The 22,283-nt window shown below is 42.4% G+C and overlaps 1 long non-coding RNA gene across 9 annotated transcripts in view; it reads right to left on the bottom strand.

Annotated features, from left to right (window-relative positions):
* LOC118318591 overlaps positions 1 to 22,283 on the bottom strand; it is a 175,554-nt gene that overhangs the window by 29,454 nt on the left and 123,817 nt on the right. For all 9 annotated transcript variants that reach the window (XR_004795770.2, XR_004795774.2, XR_004795771.2 and 6 more), the window contains one exon: positions 17,741 to 17,853. This is a non-coding gene — a long non-coding RNA (uncharacterized LOC118318591). The remainder of the gene's footprint in view (positions 1 to 17,740; positions 17,854 to 22,283) is intronic.

Raw genomic sequence — 22,283 nt, forward strand, 5'->3', positions numbered from 1 at the left:
ACACACTCTCACTCACACTCACACACACACACACACACACACACACACAGACACACACACACACACACGCACACACACACACTGAGAAACCATCTCTGCCCAGGTCTCTCACATACTTAGACATGTGGTTAGCAGCCACTTCTATACTGCAGATCTGCCCATTAACAGGATCACGCATGTCTCATTATGGAGGTTGTTCTTCCTTCTCTACACACCTCCTTGTCTCCATCCACTCAAACACACACACACACGCACATTTCTAGTTTAAGTTTTGCATGAATTAATAAACCACATTGACATATGCACGTGTAATTTCACACATCTTTGACCCACACACGTGACCGGGCGCCACCAGCTAGCATGTGAGTTTGGCCCGCGGCCTGTGTATGTGTGTCCATGCGGATAACCACGCATGTGTGTGTACGTATGCGCACATGTGAGAGTGCGTGTTACAGTGTTACACTGTCGGTGGGGTATAGTCGCATGGGCCAGTTATGCACTTGTGTCCTCCAGGGCGAGATGTACTGAGAAAACAAAAGTGTTAGGGGGTTGGGAAGTCACGCAAGTGTTTTTCTCAATAGCCAAAACCCTCCCGAGTATTCTCGCCCCCATCTGTTCGTCCATACAAACAGATGTCTGCACTGGAAATCGAAAGGAAGAAGCATCACACCATCATATACTGAGAATACAATATTCTTTGAAAATCAAATGAGTTGTTGCCTGAGGGCTGTTTGGGATATGCTGGCAGTTTGAGGCATATGAAAGAAAAACACTGTGTGTATATATATGTATGTGCTATATACTTCTGTTTATTTCCTCCATTTCCAAGATGCCTGCTCTGTTTAAGAAGCTCCCAACTAACTGGGGGAATCGAGATATACAGTTTGGGCAATTTTCCATTTACTTTCTCATCTCCTTTCAGCAACCTCCTGCTCTTTCCAAGAATGAAACATTAACTGGGCTTGACTTCATTTGTCAGATCTTCTCTGTGTCTCCAGTTAATGACCTTTCTGTTTAAATAAGAAAACATCTCGCTCCTAACTCTGCGCCTCCTCGGAGAACGACCTTGTCCGATGTCTGCAGAACTGTTTTTCTCCGTACATTTAGCCTCAGACTGCGAGAGCGAGGTATGGATTGGCAGATTGGGCACCCCACCTTGCTCGGCATAATCCAATGGGAGTTGTGGTGGAAATCTTAGCCCTTCTTTCTGCGGAGCTGCTCCAAGCATGAACTGGCAGGGCGGGAGGCAATTACTGCCACTCAGCCAGCCATTTAACAGAGGAACTGAGGCTAAAGAATGGGCCAGCACTGCTCACTTTGGATTGAACTCATATGGGGCCTAAGTAGGAGCGACACCCTGTTGAGCGGACAAGGAGTCCTCGTTTCAACACATACACACACACACACATCAACACACTGTTTTTCTGTCCATATATGCAACTGTGAGTCTACACAGTAAATAAGTCTGAGAGAGAAGGTCAGTTTACTAAACTTGAGCTACAGGCTGATGTGTAGACCGATACTGCGGATTCGAAAACGTCAGAGATGGACAAAACTCAGGTTAGGTCTCAGACAGACAGAAAAGTGGCCTAAAGATAAATACTATTAGAAAACATAATTATTCTCTTTGAAACGCAGTGGTCACGACTGCATATCTATTCTGCTTTAAGGTGTCAGAGTAATCTGAGCTCCTCTGGATAACAAAAGCTATTTTTTCAAAATGCAATCATAACGGTGGGACTCCCAAAAAAAAGGCACTGCAGCTTCCTAATTTGCTGCCACAATCACATTAGACCTCTTATGCTGATGAGGTCAATTACGGCAATTACGATGGTCTATGCGAGCATATTTCAATGTCACATGATCTGTATCGCCAAAATTAGTACTGAAATGATTTCAAACTACACAGGCTGATATGTTTGGCTATTTAAACTATCTCTATGAGTTTTTCATACTGCTGATGAGTTTAAAAAAAACTTGCAAATTCTCTAAAAACCTTAAAACATCCCGCATTTACTCATGGCGTCAGAAAATCATTCCCACGCCGCTCTCTGTGAGCCACAACTGGTCCGACATCAAAATCCTTTGCAGAGCCTGTTGCTTCGTATTTTACAATTAGAAGACTGTTTCCACCCCAAAGCAGTGATCTATTTTGCAGACGTGCCTTCTAACTCTCGCCACTCTCCTTGGTAAATGCTGGCTGACAACAGTGTGTTTATGCACTCTTTAAGCAAAGGGTCCAAGGCAATAGAGAGGAAATTGATTAAAGCATTTATGTTGGGAGTTAACAGTGCATACCGCCGCTGCAGTTACACATGAGAGAAATGTGAGCGACCAAGCAAACATTCCATTACAACCGATGCTGAAAACAAGTTGCCAGTGTAAGAGGCCTGGGGCAACTTTCATAAAAATAAAGTGATACTTTATTGATCCTACAGAGAAAGTCTCTTCCCACTTACTCCCAGCGTGGGGATTTCAAAAGGCCCGGCTTCAGCAGCAATAGAGATTCAGCGTGGCATTGCGAGACCCAGTTTGCACTTCTGAATAAGTTTGGAACCTCAAAGTAAATTTTATAAAAAACAAAGGGGCCGCAGACAAAAATGCCTCTGGATGAAATTGGTAAACTCACCCTGAAAAACCTAAAACCAGATCAACGAATCGTGAGTGCCAGTTAAGGCAGAACGGCAAACACTTATGAGTGCAGTTGTAATTAGAGAAAATATATTGAGCAGTTAGATTAATCTCTCATTTTGGAAGATTTCCACATCGGCGGCAGCCATCTTGCATCAGCAAGCCAGTCTTAATGGGAGTAGGGCCAAACCCATGTGCAAGAGCGAATAGATGAATAAATGAATTCAATCATAAAACCCTTCTGCCATGAAGGGCGTTCTTTTGGAAAAAAGATGTAAGTTTGCACCAACACTATCAAATGCAAGAATGTGATCTGTCTTCTTTGTGCCACACTGAGGCCTGAGTTATTAAACATTCAGGGAACAATGCAGATCCATCACAAATGTCAAGAGGACCTCATATTGTCAGCCTGAATACCAGTCCTCGCTCGCAGCTCTGACAGGGGCCCTGACCCGTCCACCGGATGCATTAAAAACATCTCTTTTGTAATCGCAACGCATAATCCCCTTGTTCCAGTCCCAAATTTTCAAGGGGCCTCATCTTCGTTTGTCTGTGTCAGGAATAATTAGGTAAGGTTAAGGAATCCTTAATCTTTTCGGCCCTTTGATTATCCCCCAAATGTGGCTCACGCGTTGCCAACTCCTCGCTACAGTAATTAGTCCAGTTTAAGCTCCACAACTTCTTCAGCTCAGGCACGTTTCAAAGAACTCTGCCAGAACTGTAGAACTATGTGAAGTAATTCATATGCCAACATATAACGGTACTATAAAATATAAGCGACCACACTTTAATTAGGTTAAGACAACATTTTGGGATAGAGAAAGATTCTTTTCTTCTAAAAACAAATCAAAAACATTAAAAACAAAATCACTGCATTGACCAAAACATTTTTTTCAACCCATTTGGAGTGATTTGATGATGATGTGATGTGTCTCTCAAGAATTTTCCAATTAATATGAAAACATTTTCAAGGTACAAAAAAGGTGCTTTTTAGATGTATAGTCAATGTTATCATGAAGAAGGGTCTGTTGTGGTGGTGGCGCAGGGTGAGGTTGGGGTTAATTAAGATGTATGACTAAGAGATTGGAATTAAAACCCCCGCACAAGTCTTTAGCTGTTCCTTAGTGCACGCGGCACGGCACTTGCTTGGATTGGAATAAGCACGCTGAAATCAGCCTAATTAGCGAATCTGATCTCTCACATTAGATGCAACGGGGACTGGTGAGTATGGAAGGATAAACGGGACGAGGAGTGGAACGGCTGGGGCCGTCTCTCACCAGGGGGCCCACAAATCAAAAGCACCCCTGTGAGTTGTCCTTCATGTTGGGCAGATGGAATTGCGTCTGTTGCTGCGTGTGAGCCAGCCGCCGACACGATCGTATTTGCAAGAATGATGGAAAAACGAAAGGACGCCGCGGGACGGAGTGACTACAAAGTCACTGGTGTCATTTTGTACATCTAACAATGAAATAATCTCTTGGTGGAAACTCAAAAAAATTAAATTTTTTGGGGTGATTAATTTTCCGTGATACAACTTGAAGCATCAAGATAAGAAATAATATTGTCCAATGTGAAGTTATACTGATATTATCTGTCGTATTAGATCATCCTTTGTTCATTTGACTGTTGGACAGATATCATTAAATATATATATATATATATATATATATATATATATATATATTGTTTATACATTGCCTGAAAGTTTACAGAAAAATGAATTCATTGATTAATCAAGGCAGATTAATGTTGTTGTTTTTTTAAAGCTTCTTTCTATTCCAATTTATTTCCAGTTTCTTTGAGACTGCACATTTATCATGCCTTGGCCATGCGGACACATGCGGATGCCTTCTCTACATATGTTCTACAATGTGAATACACTTCAACATGTTTTGGCAGGGATCCACATGGCATGTGCTCCTGCAATACACTTGGATTTTTACCTTTGTTATGCTCTGTTGCAGTAGTGGGAAATGGACCTATTAGCGCCCGTCCCCAAGAGGACTCCACCTAATGATATTCCACTGTGATTTAATGTCCCAGGTGTGGTCATGGTGTCTCTCTTATCTATTTATTTATTTATCTATTTTTTTGGCTCAGCTTGTCTGCTGGGCCAACCGATCCATCAGTTTTGCGCCGTCAAGTCACGGCAGCCAAGCTCTGTGGTCCTCCAAGGTCTTCTTAGACATGACTGACTGACTACATCCCCATTCTTTCCGTCTCACTCACATGGAGAGAAGCACTGAGTGAAAAGGACATGGCTGCTGAATAATATCTCCATAAAAAGGTAAAACATGCTGTTTGAAGGAGTGACACTAGACTCATTATACTGTGTTTTTCTTTTTTCTTCCTTGTACTGCCATTTGCCCATACTAGGAAGAATCTATTTTAAGAGTGTGACCTTTACAAGCTCCCTCATCTCCAGAGGAACGAGTGGAATCAAGGGTCATTAGGTAAAATAGAAGCTACTTGAATGCTTGTCGAATTGTTGTTAGACAACTGCATGTATCACATTCGCCAGCACATGCCTTGGTAGAGACACACACACACACACACACACACACACACACACACACACACACACACACACACACACACACACACTTCCAATGTAAATTAGCTAATGTTAGAGAGGAAATCTGCATTAATGCAAATCCTTTGCAGGGGAAAAGAAGAAGGAAAGTCTTGAGTCGTAACCATTCCTTTTTACCCCCTGTGATACATTTTTCATTAACATGCAATTTTGAAAAAAGCCTTAAATGGCTGACGCAGCTCAGTTAATTGTTGGCTTTTGATTCCCAGGGGCTGTTTTTCTAAGACTATAAAAGGGAGGGAAAGAAAGAATAGAGTAAACCCGGCCTGGCACTGTTACTATGACAACAAGCTTATAGATACTGTACATAATCACTCAGCGCTCACACACACACACACACACACACACACATTATCTTATACAGAAAAAAAAAACAGCTGCAGAAGCTTTCCAACTGAAGCATTATAAGTGTGTATCATGCTGGGCTGAGACGCACAGCTGTTGACGAGTGAGCTTGCCTAAAGTGCCCCACCGCCTCTTTCCTTGGACCCAAATCAAATCCCCAATTTGTTTATGTTATTATGTTAATAAAGGGTAGCATTTCCATATGAATATCAATATTTCAGTAGGAAGCGAGGCGATACTGTGAACAACAGTGGATCGCTGGCAGGCAGGACAGCGCAATATGAATGGGGCTCCATTCAGGGTGTAATTTCACTCATCAGATTTTCTCTTCCTCGGATGATCTCAGAAGGAGGTATTTTTAGAGCCCAGGTGCTTATCCCCTTTGTGGCGCTGGAGGCTAATGTTAAATGAACACATCAATCTTTGGCGTTTCAGAGTGAGAGGGGAGCAGCGGTGGCACAGTCTCGGCGGCGGCGGGTTCCGTGCCAACTCTGTAATTCTTAAGCTTTCTGTTTTTCTATTGCTATAGTGTGGCGCAGCCGCAGGGCATTATTGGCTTCTCGGTGTGAGTCATTAAAGTGACCCGGCTGATGGCAATGCTGACTAAAATCTGGGTCTATAAATAACGCAGGGGAGGGCAAATCTCCTCAGTGAAACATCAGTCAAAAACAGGGCGTCAGTTTCCTTCCATCGAAAATGTTGTGCTTCCTATCACATGTGGGTGATAAAGTCTTTGGACATTGCCTTGAACAATTTTCAAACAAATTTCTGAGGGTAAATATCAACATAAGGAAGGCGTGTCCACACTAAGTGCTTCATAATGTTCAGATCGAAAACGCAACTAGTGAATTAATCGGGCGGCAGCATGATGAGTCATCACTCTTTCAGAGATCTAAATCACCAGGCAGGTGGGTCAGCGATCATTACTTGTTGTCTAATGCATCGCGGGCATGAAATATCCACTATTTGGGCAGTGTGAATGAGATGTTTGAGTTATGTGCTGTTGTTAAAGCCTGACGGGCAGATGTGGAGTTCAATCAGTCATCTCCTCGCTGCTGTAGATTATTCTATTAGTCTCCCCGTGTGTGTGCACATGATTGAAAGGTCCCATGAGAATTTCTTGACCGAACTCCGCCGCACTTATGCGATAATGCCTCGTTCATTTTGCCGTGTTCCTTGATGACCATTTACAAGGAAGTACATGACGATGTGATTGCCATAACAACTGCCCCCCTTATAAAGTATCTATGTTTCCAGCCAGCATTAAATCTGGAGAGTGGAGACAGTTCTAACAGCTCAAGGCTGAAATGAGTTAATGAAATTAAAATCGTTATATTGTAAATTACTTTCTATTAGAAAGTTTCCAGACTATTCAGAGGTCAAATATTGGGTGTGGGCCTAACATTTTTGGGACTGGCACCAAAAAGCGGGCAAAAGTTCATTGACAAATATAGGGGTGTAAAAAAAAAAATAAGAGCCCCAAATCACAGTCAAATTTAATTGGTTAAAGTCGAAATGGCATCCAGGGAAATAAGAATTGGAAAGTCTGTTAGAATGATTATACTTAAAGTAAATATGACAAGAGGGTGCACTCCGACTATAAGTAAACATCATTATTTATCAAGCTACCTCAGGTCTACTCCATTATCTTCAGCTGCAACCTACTGGGAGTCACGCTATCTAATGCAGACTAGGATACCAGTGATCCCAGCTGTCATCAGTAGGTATTCACATTTAACAACCAGCAGCACATGAAAACAGATCGATAGGCCTGCGACAGACCTGTACACGCTGGTGGATGGTGTGAAATCGTCACCTCTGGCCTCGTTGGCGGCTGCGCATCGACGCTTTGAAATAATGCATTTTTCAGCCCCTCGACTCAATTCCTTCTTATGTTGTTGTTGGGACAACTCAATCATCTCAATGGTCATTGCTTCCATCTGGAAGCTGATTGATTAGCCAGCGCCGAAAGGTGGGCTAGGGAACTGTCACACAGTGGAAGCTCCCTGCGGCGGCCTTTTGTAGGCCACCGATTGATTTATAAGTGGGACAGCATTTTGATGACTTCAACTGAATATTGATTCAACACTGTCCATATCTGTTGATGGTTGTCGAGAACGTTGCAATGTGATTGCAGTGCTGTCGGCCTCACAATGAAATCCAGAGACCATTTTTCTCTATTTATTCAAAGTATCTGTTCTCTATCTCTTTCTAGATCAAATCAGAAAGGCTCCCCCTGATTGGTTGATCATGTCAATTACATACAACTATGCACAGATCAGGCTATAAGCCCTGATGTAGGACAAAGCCTTTGTGGACTATGATCACATATTTGTAGATGTAGATGTGAGTGAAGACTTGATACGTACACAATGTGTCCTTGGAAAACTATTTGTGCACTACAACACTAACGCTCCCCGATTGTGTAAGGAACGCAACACCCAACAGCTTGTTTTGCAGCTCTCAGACACCTGCCAGCAGAACTAATTTACTGACCTGAAAGGCTGTGGACATTCAAGCGTCTCCTAACGATTATATAAGGTAGAATGAACATAAATCACGTTCAGAAATCGATAAATACAGCAATGGCACGGTGCAACGCCGTATCATTTCAGTCGCAGCCAATAGAGGCGCCGTGGGCTCCGGCTGTACAGTAAAAACACTTCAATCATACGCACACGGCGATGGGATAAAGACCCCACACTGGGCCGTACACTCCACAAGTATGGACAATTCCCCTTAAACAAATTTGTCCATAATGAAACTAAATGATGTATAGGTGCCTGTGCAATCAATATTTCTTAGCAGTGCCATAAAGCATTTGTGTTGGGTTAAGTGCGCCCACAACACTATGTAGCCATAATGAACGAGTCAAAGCGCAATAATGGAGGGGTGTATTGTTTGGACATGCACTCTCATGTTATAATAGGTCTCTTTGAAACCCCATTTATTAAGCACTAATTGAGGAAAATCAAAATTTCAAAGCAAACTAATTGAAGCTGGAAGGGTGTGTTCATTTATTTGCTTAATATCTGTAATGTTTTTTTCGTCAGCCGATACATGGTGTGATCTTTGAGTTAATCCAACCGCTACTTAATTTTGAAAAAACAATTAACAAAAGGCACATAAAGGGCAAACTCGCAAGGAGCAGATAGATCCCCTCCTCTCCCTCCTCCTGCTGCTCCTCCCCCTCCTATCTCTGCACGCTGTTGTCCCAAGGCTTAAAACTGGACCATATGCCCAGCGAATCCATGCCCAGGGTCACCTTGAAAGTATTAGGATTTAATATGATTGACCGTGCAGTCTTAGCGGAGGATTAACGTGATGTTGTCCGTATGCTCCCTGAAAAACGAGAGAAGTCAACATTATGCTTATAGGTATGAAGCAGAGGTGAAATAGGAACCGCAGGGGGGGAGCGGGCGGCCGCCGGCTCGACAAGAACTTCAGGGGCCGGACTGGTTAGAAACGTGGCTGTAATGAGTTAACGTGCACGAGTGGGTCATTCTGTCAAACCACAGGATGAAGATCCCATTAGCATGAGAAAGTCTGAGGTGAATGTGATGAGCTGCAAGACTCAATAATGCCCATCCCCGACTCGCCCGCCCCCTTTCCCTTCATCTGCCCATGTTCAGGGTCAAGCGTGGCTTTATAAATGTTATCATATTGCTGAGAGCTAGATTCAGCGATGAAATTAATCTCTGACTAAAATATTGACAGTCCATAGGCGCTATCAAGCGCGGGGAAGCAATCAGGCAATAAGGGAGAAGGTGTTGGAGGGAGGAGGAAGGAAAAAAAAAGGCATTGTAGATAAGCGCAATCAATCGGACAGCATCACCCCGGGCTCAGCTGCGTCGGACGGGAGCAGAGTTTGAGCAACTTCATTACACGTGAAACGCTGAAAATAACGTGGAATTAATCTAAAATTGTTTGACCTTGAAGTTTGACCTTTCATTACGGTAATCCTACAGAAGTTATTACAAGGCATGATGATAAAACCTTGATTGAAATGTCACTTCAGTCTTAACAAAATTAACACGTCAACGATCACTTGCGAAAGTGTTTGACAAACCGTATTGACTTGCACATTATAATGCTATACGATCTCCGTACATCACAAACCACACAGAGAGTGTTACACTACAGCAGCTATTATAATTCCACTGGACGGATCTTAATCCTTGACAGTGGCAGGCGTACTTATATTATACAGTATACAACGGTGACCTTCCACATTCACCTTCCAGGGTTTGGAGGAATAATACAGAACATGCAAGCGTTAATATTTTTCTGCTACGCTTCAATTCTCCGTAGAACCCCGGGGGAATGTCACAAAGGCACCGTCGCAATGCCTCCTGCGTATACCTCCTGGCAACTATGGAAACAGGGAAATAATATAATAAAACATTCATCATTCATTTTGTTATGCTGAGGTTGAAGAAAAAGAGAAAGAGAGCGAGAGGGGGGGGGGGGGGGGGGGGGGGAGAAGGAGCGCAAGAGAATCAGGTGCACATGTGTAACAGAGACTGACAGGGCCCTTTCATGTGGAAAAATAGCACTAATTCATTTCCCACACAGTTAGTCCTCTTGTTTGCAATATTCATGTCACCTAGCACAATGAAAGGAGGACAACCCCTGCTACTGTTGTTCCGCTAAGAATAGATGTACGCCCCCTTTTGTTTTTTGGGGGGGGGAAAATAAATAAAGAACAAGCCGAAGAGAAACTCCACTCGCAAACTGACCCAGATAACAACAACAGAACGCTGAAGTCTGGAGGGGCAAACAAAACAGTCCACGCAGTGGAGAGCACAAGAGTGAAAGCTGTAAAGAAAGAGAGAAGAAGCCTCTAAAAATTGTTCTCCTGACAAAAAGTTAGTTGAGAAGTAAAAGGGGGAAAAAAGGCGGGGATGAATATTTCAAGAAGCTCTCCCAACGAGGAGAGGGATGAGTGAGAGTGAGAATGAAAACAAGCGGCTCTGGCGGCGGTTCACATTGTCGACTTGCAAAATAGGGGAGTTTTTCCACGGAGTACATGAGCAGGCGTGTCGGTTGAAGCCTGCCTCCGTGTACATTTCTACCTGTCTGGCGGAGTGCACCATCAGCTTATTGGGGTAATCATCTGAAGATGAGAAAACACAAATATGGCAACCGGGGGCCGCCTTCTCTCGACACTGTACGAACATCTGCAGTTGCTGCAGTTCTATTTCAAGAGCGGCTTCTTGGTTTTGCGCTGAGCCAAGTGCTACAGTAAGCTTTAGTGTAAGCTGTGTAACAGTAGCCCATTCAATGCAACCCTGAGCAGTGCAGCAGTTTGACAAAAGGCCCACGTAAGACTTTGCAGAGAGCAAAAATTTACAGATTCATGTTGAAACTTAAAAAAGTGCTGGTGTGTCACGGGTCAGCCAACACGGCCTCTTGATGCTAATCCTGCAGCACCGATCAAATACATGTGGGCAAACATGCAATCATATTCTAGCACTAAATGCTACGCCAGACTCAAAATGCTAATGTGTGCTGCAATGTGTGGTTTGTCCTTGTGCCTGGCCGGCCTGCAGCTCCACTCAAGCATGGCCCACGGTGTCCAGACTGTCAACTCCACTCCGCTCTCCTTCTCCCTCCGTGCCGGCGAGAGGAGACTCTGACCCCCGCCATGATGACACGGCTCCAGAAGAGATTATAGAGCCTGATACTCCGCAGCGGCCGGCATTATGCACACGCTGCCCTTTAACTAAGATACACGGGGCTGGCTGCCAGCCCTGTCCGGCCCAATCACATCTGCCTATGCTCACGTTTAAATAACACAAACAGTGTAAAAGTATACAGCGGGTATGGATATGGACAAATGTCATGATGCATGCCTGACTGCAAAAATACACATTCATTCAAGTACTCAAATGCAAAAAAAAGACGACGGTAGAGTAATAAAAAGATACAAACAAAAACAAAAAATCAAAAAAGCGTAGCGTTAAACCCATGTGGCTTTGAAAGGGCTGAAATCAATACCAATAATTTCAGATTGAAGTTTCCAATAATCACTGTTTCTACTGCCATCATATTGGAGCGAGACAACATAACAAGTATCCATTACTTCGCACCGAAGGAAATATGGCAGGGAAAACAATAAAGGGTATGTAAATTAATTATATCTGCAAAACTGCTGATACGCTGCTCTCGAAAGCCTTAATACTTTAATTAAGTAATGTTTTATTACACTATCCGTCAGGCCACGCCCCTAATCAGTGACGTCGCAGCAATCCTTCACGTTTCAAATCAAAACAAACACCACAACATCACTAGGTGAGTTCAAACTCCCAGAGAGCAGTGCGGCAGCAGTTTCTCTGCCCTGTGATTTAGCCTTAAATTACCCTGTAGAAGAAAAGCACAAGGGGCTTTTGAAAAGTTGCAGGGCTTGGATGGAAGCTTCAAGTGTGAATGTTTCCTTAAACAAAACATGTCAACATTTCATTTATTTCTTTATGGGCTTTCATGTACTGGGATCAAGCGAACTGCCTCCTGTAGAGTCTTTCATAAAGGTACTGCAATACCAGACTCCATTCTGAAACCTGTCATCTTTAGATGTTTGTGTCAAGCATGACAAAAAACTAAATTGAGTGAATTTACAGTTTGGAGACCATGAGATCAACACAGAGGTAAATGCTCATGAGAGGAAATAAAATGTAGGAGAAAATATTCATCAAAAAGCAAACCAACTTTCTGTGTAAAGGACATTGCATGTTACCTTTATATTATATTTTCCGCAGAAGGAAATTACTTGTCAGTTATGAAATACAAAATATGAAAAGTGAAGAGATTCAACTCAATAATGAGCGACACAATTCCTCACATTTCCTGGTAAGTATGAATCTGTGGAGTCCTGAATGTTTTTGCTTTGGGTTCTGGACTGACTTTAACGCATCTGTTTAATCACACCCGGTTCTGTTTAAACCTCAATTAAATTGGCAAATTTAAATTAGTTTAATTGGATCCCTCTCTTTGACTTTTATTATTGTTACTATTAAAATATGAATGTGGAAGTGAGGATGATATGACATTAACAGACATTTCTAATTCTTAGTTGTCTTCAGCTTCTCAAATGGGCGACTCTCAGGTTCTGTGGTCTAAACGATTCATCTAGAAAAACAAATCTGCGGATTAATTGATAATGAATCAGAACAAATCTTAGGGGAAGAGGTACCTGCATTTTCTTTGACTGTGCAAAGTCACATAAGCCTGATTATCAGAACGAATTGACATTTCATTTCACTTATTCAGCCTGACATTTTGTATTCATGTAAGGAGACTTACAACAACCTTCACAGCTGCACAGATCGTATCCAAACTTCTTTTCAGTTTTGTGGCTGTTCTCTCTGTTCTTAATGGATGTAGCCAGATAAGATAGCGTTGTTGGAAGATGATTGACTGTTTCTACAATTGGGGGAAATAGAAGCTAATGCGCAAACTGACTTTAAAGAAACTGACCCAGTGTTGCCTCGGACAGCGATTCAGTGGTTCATACATCACACTGAGTTTTAAGGTTTCACAGTAAAAGCAAAAAAACAATTGGCTCTAAATAACTTTTTATCTCATGCCGTCAATTATGTTTTTGCACCCCTTTTTTGTTGACCAACATTGGGTTCAACAGTTCTGTCTGAGCCTGTGCCCAACACTAGTACCACCCTTTAAGCCAGTTTAGTAACATATAATACACAACATGATTGTTTTGGCCCAATTGAGTTCATTAATCCTGGAAGGGCTGTGGCAGAACGCAACTGAACTGTTCTATTCTGGGCACATTTTTCTCTGTGCGTCACTGCAGAAGCAAAAGAGCTGAGCGAGACACAGGGAAGAGTGAGCGGGAACATGCGTGCGTGTGTGTGTGTGTTTTCATCGAAAGAGCCTCTGCCCTGAAGGCAACGACTCAAACCTGCTGCTGTCACACGCAAACAATGAGACCTGGTTTGATGAACTGACAATCTTGTAGAGCTTGTTGATTCGTAGACAAAATAGCAGAAGCGACGTTCATTACTTTTTCATTGGACTCGGGGACAAAATGGGTTGAGACACGTACAAGGAAGGAAATAAAGGCCACACTCAAATAAAGAAACAAAATTGAAAGCTTGGGTCTGTTGGGATTTTGTAATTATACAACAGCTACAACATCACTGTGTCGGGCGCTTACACGTGCACGCCAGTTCCGTTGCCAGAGTCATTGGCCCTTCCTGCAAAGGCAGCGGCCTCACGAGGACACAGCGTTCACAAAGGGAACAACACGCAAACTGATCCCGCCATCTTGGCAGGCTGGTAATTAAATATGGGATCTTGGCACAAAAGTATGTAAATGCTGCTTCCCTGCCACTTGCTTACACCAGCTTCACCCGCCGCCTCCCCCCTACATCACAGATCAGTAGAGAGGGCCCTGCCAGGTCCCGGTTCTAGCAAAGATATCATTAACCAGATCAGAGGCCCCCCACTTCGAGGCCCTCGGCTTAACTGGCTAAATGGCTGATGCTTATGTTTGGTACAGCAAAAGGGAGGGGAAGAGGAAGAAGGCGAATAAAAGGAGGTGGGGGACAGATGCAACATGTCAGGATGTGATTCGGGAGGAGGGCGGTGTAGCAGGATCTGGGGTAAAGAATAGGGACGGGCTCATAAATAGCGAGGGACTCATAATTTCTAAAGATGTCAGAGGCCAAATGGATATTTTTCTATTGGCAGCGATAAGGCAAGTGGGCAACACACGGACAGAGGCTTATTAAATTTCCCATAAAGCCTATCATTGTGTGGCAGAGCAGAAGTCGCTCTGTTAACATGCCAGTTCATGGATGCGTGACAATTGTTCTGGTACGGGCTCACTCAATATGGACAGTGTTCTTTGTGAGGGTGCGGCTTTATTAATGATGCCCCATCAAAAATATTAGGCTGTGGTTGCCCTCTACAAGTCAAGCACACGGTTAAGAGGTAGCTTTGTGTCTCGTTTCTGAATACTTAGCGCTTTCACTGTTTGCAAAAATTAAGTTTGAACGGATTCGACATATATTCAATAAGATTAAATTGTACCGTACAATAGTAGATGGTCAGACGAGGTGGAGGCAAGTGAGGCAGTGGTGCCTCCTCCGCTGCCTCACCTGGGTGGACCCCTAACAGGCGAGCCGTCAGATTGGTCGTCGTAGAAGAGTTAGCCTGCTGCTTTGTACGACAACCAGCCTATGGTGTAGAACCCAAAATCGACCACACTCCGCTCCGCAGACGCTTTGGCTAGTGACCTTCATTTTCGTAGAAAAATCCCAATAACATTAATGCCTTACATCTTGGCTCAAAGTGGCATGTAATAGGTCAAGTTGATAGTTAGCGCCCTCTGCTGGAACTACTTCAGACGGTCTAATTTGCCTCCAGACAGTAAAGTACATTTTCATTTAAGTTCGAATATAAATCCCCACATTTGAATGAATATTCGAATTCCAAATAAAAAGTGACAGCCCCAGTTTTATCTTGACAAGTCACAAAACTTTCAGCTTCTATTTATACCAGTTTGAACTGATTTGTATTTTAAATCTATTTCTTTTGTTTAATGTTCAATCGATTGCTTTCTAATAATTTTAATATTTTGTAGTTTTTTAAAACATTTTAAACTGTTGCTCAGCATCATTTTAAAAAAAGAGCCGACGCTCAATGATTTCTTTAGTTTAAAAACAAGCAATGCAAAAACTAAAAAATTCAGTTTCCCGTCTTTCTATTCATTCGCCAGCTCTGACTGTCTCGAGTTTTTCAAGCAACCGACTAACTGGGCCTGTGCATAAACACCAGCAGGGATTTTTAGCCGATTTGTACTGTGACTTGAGCTGAGGAGGCCCCTGTCACTGGCAAGGAGGGATTTATCAATCACGTAGTCTCCGGCTGCAGCTTGTGCTCACTTAGACCCGCCTGTGCTTTTTTTTTTTTTTCCAGAAAAGGAGAAAGATGTGATGGAGAAAACAGGAGAGTAAATGGGGATATGAGAGAATATCTGGAAAAAATATTTGGAGATGGGAAAAGGGAGACAGATGTAGAAAGCAGGTGTGTGGGGTGAGAGCACGGGAGCGGCGGCAGAGGAAGAAGACTGAAAAACAGACAAATGAACCGGTGAAAGGACAGAAGACGGAAATAGCCCGAGAGAAGAATCAATTAAAGAACCAATCTTAGTGAGTGCGTTTGATACAACACAGCGCTCCAGATGCTGTCATTTTGGGACATAAGCCAATTAATGTGGGCTTGATGTAGTCAACATGCAATAATGCATGCATGATCCTACTACAGATGTAAAACATCACATCATTTATGCGGAGTGCTTCTCTGTGTCAATGTCAACTACGACTGAGATCCAATTAATTATGTCTAGGTCTTCCTCTCTGTCTGCCTTCGACATACACTGAGCAAACTGATTAATTCAGAGGAGCTTTCAACACATAAACAGCAGAAATTGCACGTGTGGCTGATCCACGACGGGTTGTGTACGACGTGGGAGAAAAGGATGGTGAAACAAATCAATTTTCGAAGTTAAAAATACCATTTTGAAAAATCTAATAGCATATGAAATATATTTCATCCTCTGCTTAAAATCGACACAAGGAACCTCCATTTCCCCTCCCCCCCGCTTCTAATTAATTAATCTTTGATTCAGAACACTTCTTCATCGACTTCCTTTATCTCAACCTGCTCAATATCTATAAAGCGAGAAGGCACTCAGCAGATGCACAAGCGCTGACGATAATAAGTTTTGATCACACACACACAAAAAAAGCTTAAACGTATTCTTCAGCCTCTCCAGGCTCAAAGTATTGAATGACTTCCCTCGGATAAGTCCGTCCAAAAGATAAAAGGGAAATGTTCAGACACATTAATGATTATTTGCTAATGACTTGATCAAACAAAACACGGTGCCACTAGTAAGTACTGCTCTAATGAACTCTGCCGAACACTGAGCAATCAATAAGCCGAGGCCCAATATCTGTTAAGTCTGAGAGTTGCCAGTTGCAAACCAGGCACACGGAAATGACTAGATGAATGTGATATGTGGCCGGTGAAACACACACAGCAAAATACCCCAACGTTTTTTCCTGTCTTTCTGGTAAATGAATAGAAGTGCCCTTTTCGGAGACTTACACTCTTGACCGGAGATACACTGTATAATGTCACAAACCACCTTATATAATGAATCAATGTCCGGGCGCTGTATTTTGTCTCTTCTGCCGGCTGCCTCCTTCCTAACCAATGCTGACATTTGGCTCAAAGCGTATTGATTCACGCCGTGGAAGTGGAGCACGTATACACAAGCGTCTTGAAGTGTGAGGTAGCGGGTTGCAAAATGGGAACAAAGGGGAAGTGGGTGAATATCTTTAAGGCTGGGACGTTTCCTTTCCTTTTAGAGCACAATACGGTCTCATCAGTCAGAAAAAAAAGAGGATCATAACAGACCATACATTTGCCTGTGGAATATGTCGTGCCTATTAATCCACTCCGTTTTTCACCTTGTATTGTACACAGCAGTCCAAAGAGTGCAGTAGATAAATGCCTTCAAGGACATATTACGAAACGAGTTTCATAAGTGAAACTTTAAGAGCTTTGGAAGGTGAAAATATTTCATGGCCAGTAGTTTGAGAAAAGCAACACACACACACACACACACACACACACACACACACACACACACACACACACACACACACACACACACACACACACACACACACACACACACACACACACACACACACACACACACACACACACACACACACACACACAAAACATCTAACTTCTTCTTTTTCACAAACAGATTCTCATTGAATTGTATCAGTGTGTGACTGATCTCTGGCTGCCCGCATCTGGTTGGCTGGGAACATCGTGCAGCTCAATTGACTCCAGATTGGTGAATATGTATAGGAGCGAAGTCTTGAATAATGTATTGGAATCAGATATCACACATTCAGTATGGTGGTGGAGCTCCCATTGTCACGCACAGTGGTGCTCTTTGATGTGAATCCAGAGCCTCCCGTATGGAAAAAAAAAAAGGAGAAAAGATTCACAGCTGTGGGAGCTGTGGGACTTCTGTAGGGTCACCAGAATGCATGCGTGTTTTTATCGTTAAGTAATGGAGATAAGGACCCGAGATGAATTCTTAACAAGGGTTCACTCTACCTCAAAATAGTGGAGAGGCAGCAAAGCAGGTAAGGAACTGGAGGAAAGGTGAGGAGTAACCAGGTCATCTCACAGGGGCCCTTGAGTAGAAATGGCTTCCATCCACCAAGTATCTGAAAATGACAACATAAAGAAAACATTATTTTATAAATCAGAGTGTAAATCATTGGCTTTTGACAGACACCTGGTATGCAGATATCAGAGGCATAATAAAATGATACGGTGGAATTGTGACACCATCGTCTCACCGTGTTCACTAGCACCAGAATTTTTTTTAATTAAGGTGTATCCTGTCAAAGAAACAACATGGCACCCTGGATATCAAACTTTATTAGTTTTTACACCGGATGAATGAGGAAAAAAAAGTAAACTCATTGTCAGTCTTCTGCAATCCTCTGTGTGTGGCATGCGTGTGTGTGTGAGAGATCATTGGAAAATATGCAAATGGAGATATGAATAGAGATCAGGCTTCTCCTCGGTAAGACAAATACATTTGCCTCTCATCCACATGAGAAAACATTAAGATGCTGAAACAAATAGGCTTTTCATGATCAGTTGTTTAAGTTGAAAACTTAAAAAAATAATACTTAAATTGTTTTAATCATTTAAATACTCATGTTTACATCTTCTTGCTATGGATCTTTCTTCCGTCGTCAAACTCAACGAGAACAGAATGAACAGAAGACAGGAATAGTCATCAAAGTGACAGTTCACTTCTATGCATTTGAACCACAGGTGGCTGCAGGAAAGTAGGAATAATTACTGGGTAATTTATGCCCGGTATAAATAGGGTGGAATTTGCCTCTGTGCAGGATATCTCACAGGAAGACACCCACAGGTGTTATGATGAGAAGCTAGAAGAGAGCCCACTTCTTTTTAGGTTCCATCAATGTGAGTGAGCCGTGTCTGTGCTTAAAGTCTGTCCAAAAAGGTCATGTAAAGTATTGTCTGCCCGTGTGGATTCATTGTCGTCCCATCGGAAAAAATACTCAAACTGAGGCCCGGTCGATCACAAACCCTTTCATCTTCTGCGCCTTTTAAGTTTGCCTGCCTTCAACTCAGCCTTGCCACTGTTTGCCAGCGTTACAAAAGGTAACAATAGTCAAAGACCTGGTACAAGTGTCTCCGGGCTACCTGCGAGCATTGCCAAAGCGGCGACGGGGAAGCGCTGGAGGTTTAAAGTCCTAAAGTGGAAAGCGAGTGCTCCCCTAACCCCTGTGGCACGAACCTGTTATATCTATTTTAATGAGACTCTCAGCGTTACGGGCCTCCAGGCTGCTGGCTTCGAGGGATGACGTTTTCCAGAGACCAGCTTAGAACGCGCGGCGACGGCTTTGGATGCTGCAATGACACAAGCCACTAGGTATCAACACAGGGACCTTCGAACCAATGACCTACACTGCATTTATATTCATTTCAACCTGGCAAAGGTGTTTGAGTACATGCTGCATTTATTCCCCCACTTGCTCCAGGGATTTTATGCAATATGCAGCATACATTACATCGAGATGTAACACAGCTGTGTCTATTCGGAAATGTAAGCACTTCATTGGCAATCCTATTTTTATCAGGAGCCATGAGATTCCACACTAGTAATTAAACGGCACGTTTTGCAAAAGTCTTCAGCTAAGCCGTAGCTTAAGGTCTAACCTCAATCTGTCAGGTTGGTGTCAAATCCATATTCATCCCCCTTCATTATATTGCATATATATAGGTTAAAGCCCAAGGTGGTGCTGCTCTTTTATATATTCTAGAACGATTTAAGCAATGAGCATATGAATTATGAACTAACTTACATATGATGCTCTAAGGGTTGAGAGCAATGTATGGCATTACGCTGAAAAGGTCTCTGAAAGCAAGACTGTGTAACTTTTAAAAGAAGAAACATTATTCATCTTACAAATTGTTGAATTCGTGAGCAATGAATTGCACAACTGCTTAAGTCAATCCACCGCAGGGTTTTGCTGCAACAGTCTCATATGGTCTGGTATAATCGGAAACTCGTGGTGGTTAATATTAGCTAAGACTGGTAGACATTTCAGTGTAACTGATATTATGAGATTATTTTTTTTACATGACTCTTTATCATTAGTACCTTGTTAGTTCTGAGCAAGTCTTCGAACATTATTGGTTATTGGACCCAACTACATCTATCAGCGTCACGGAAAACAAAAAATGCTGCAAGGTGGATGCTAATGAAATGTCTGTGGAACAAGCTTGTTTCCTCTGCCTGGTCTGTGAGCTACATCACGTCTGACTGGTCGGTATGAAGTTATCATCTAGCTAATCACCCTCCCCAAAAAAACACATCAGTATCTGCACACCTAAGCGCTTTCGCCATCCTCTGTGACTGAAGAAGAAAAAACAAAAGAAAAACTTTTGAGAGGCAATCATCTGTTTTTGAGTGCCAACATTTAAAGGTGAACTGAAGTGGACCAGGACTTACAGGCAAAGTGGTGGAACGACTTCACGGCACTCCGTTTGAAGGCCGTGTGACAAGGGTCGATTCACAAAGAGGCGATTCTGCACCGATTTGTTGACAGTTTTTGGAAAGAGTGATACAGCAAGCAGCTGGGAGAGAGCAAACACATCGCTCTTGAGAAAAGATGGCTGTCGCTCGGGTCGGCCATATGCCTCAGCATCTGCGCGCGAGGATGAATGCCTCTGTGTATAACAAAATAATGCGCAATGACCTATCTTTTTTTCGTAAACACTTCAAAAATTGGTTGTAAAAGCGCAGATTGTTTTACAAATTAGTTTGGATCCCTTTAAATACATTACATAGTGGTTTACAACATGATTATTTTATGATGCTGGAAAAACATACATCCAGTAGTTTATGGCTTGATTTTTATGTTTTGATATAAATATTACGCCATAAAATGGGATTTGTTGTATAAATTTTAAGGTATATGCCACTTTATGTTCTATACTGCAGCCAGAGTTTGGTCCAGAGACTTAATTTAAAAGCTGCCTTGCCGTGCTCCCCTTTGGCTTTCCAATGAGTCATCACTTGCATTTATAGTATGTTCAGAGGCTTAGGAATCCAAGTGGAGAATAGTGGTGTTTTTTAATCTTCTCAGCAAGGTTATAAATGAGGAAAACTTGAGTAAAACTTACAAAAAAAGGAATTTTAATTTGAAATAACTTTAACATTCCATAACTAATTGCAAATGTTGTTTGTCTATTGTTTGGTGCCTGGTAGGAAGCGCACAGTGGGGGTTTTTAATAGGTTTATGGCCGAAATCAGGTCCCTGCTGTGGCCGAATATGAGGCAACGAGAGCGATGACAATGAACCAGAAGAGCTGGAGAAAACCAAAACAATAGGCCGAAAGACACCAAAAAGGCTCCCCGCAGCTGAGGGGGGACTGCAGTCGGGTGATAATTATTGATAAAAGACACTAAAACTATTACTAAACTTAGAGAAACAATATTGGAAAGAGACTTCAGCCTTTGCTGGTTTCTGTTTTGTGTGAACCTTTTTTTTTTTAAGTTACAGAAGCTTCGCTCTACACCTCCATTGTATATCCAGAAACAAAATAAACACCTACACGTGGTTGGGATGCAGTCACAAAAAATCTAAACACACTCTCTTTGTTCAATCATTGAATCTTGTAAATACATAAGGAGAGTTCTAAAAGAAGGTCTGCTTTGAATATTTGTTGGCCGGAGAGCCGCTGAGCCAAAACAACAACTAGATGATTAAACGGTCTGGAGCCACTGCAAACACGTCAGAGCAAGACGCCGCTGCGGTTAATCCTACGATTACATGAGGTGATTATGAATCAATGAGAAGCAGGGGTGAGAGGATGCTGAAGTGGTCGTCAAAGACAACTCGTCAGCTGATATACCTCATGAAAAAAAAACACTGCTCGGATAAAACAGGGCAGAAAATAAAAACATGTATTTCACTTTTAAAATGAATGCTATTTATACTAATTCATCTATATGATAATATATATTGAAGAACTATGCATAAATTATGAGCTGAGTTAAATAATTTAAAGTCGGAAGAAGATTTATAGGACCTTAAAGCATATTCTGCAATGCAGTCATTTCAATTTTAACTAATTTTTCTTCTTTATAAAACTTAAAACGTAAACGTAAAAAACTTTACATTTTTCTTTATTTGTGACACCAAATTCTATTAATTCCATATGCTGTATGGTTGAAGGAGAAAAGCCGGGAGAGTGCGAGCATCTGCAGGAAAAAATAGGGTACACCCTTGGCAAACTATCAAATTATGAATAAATAACCCAACATGCTGTTAGCCTGGGGATAAAACACACATTAGCTTCCCCCCACCCCCCCCCCCCAAAAAAAACAGAAAAAGAAGTAGAAAGAAAGAAAGATTTAAACAACAGTTGTTCACTATTGCCTCTAACAGATGGCTGTATTGTCCTCTGTGTGTCAAGACTGTCCAGCTCTCACAACCTTTGGCTGCGGCCTGAACCTTTCACAATTGCCTGCACATGCAACACACAAGCGTGCACGCAAACATACACTGAGTATATCTTCCTCTCCAACACACACACTCACACA

Source organism: Scophthalmus maximus, chromosome 12 (genome assembly GCF_022379125.1).
Source record: "Scophthalmus maximus strain ysfricsl-2021 chromosome 12, ASM2237912v1, whole genome shotgun sequence".
In the NCBI taxonomy this organism is placed as follows: domain Eukaryota; kingdom Metazoa; phylum Chordata; class Actinopteri; order Pleuronectiformes; family Scophthalmidae; genus Scophthalmus; species Scophthalmus maximus.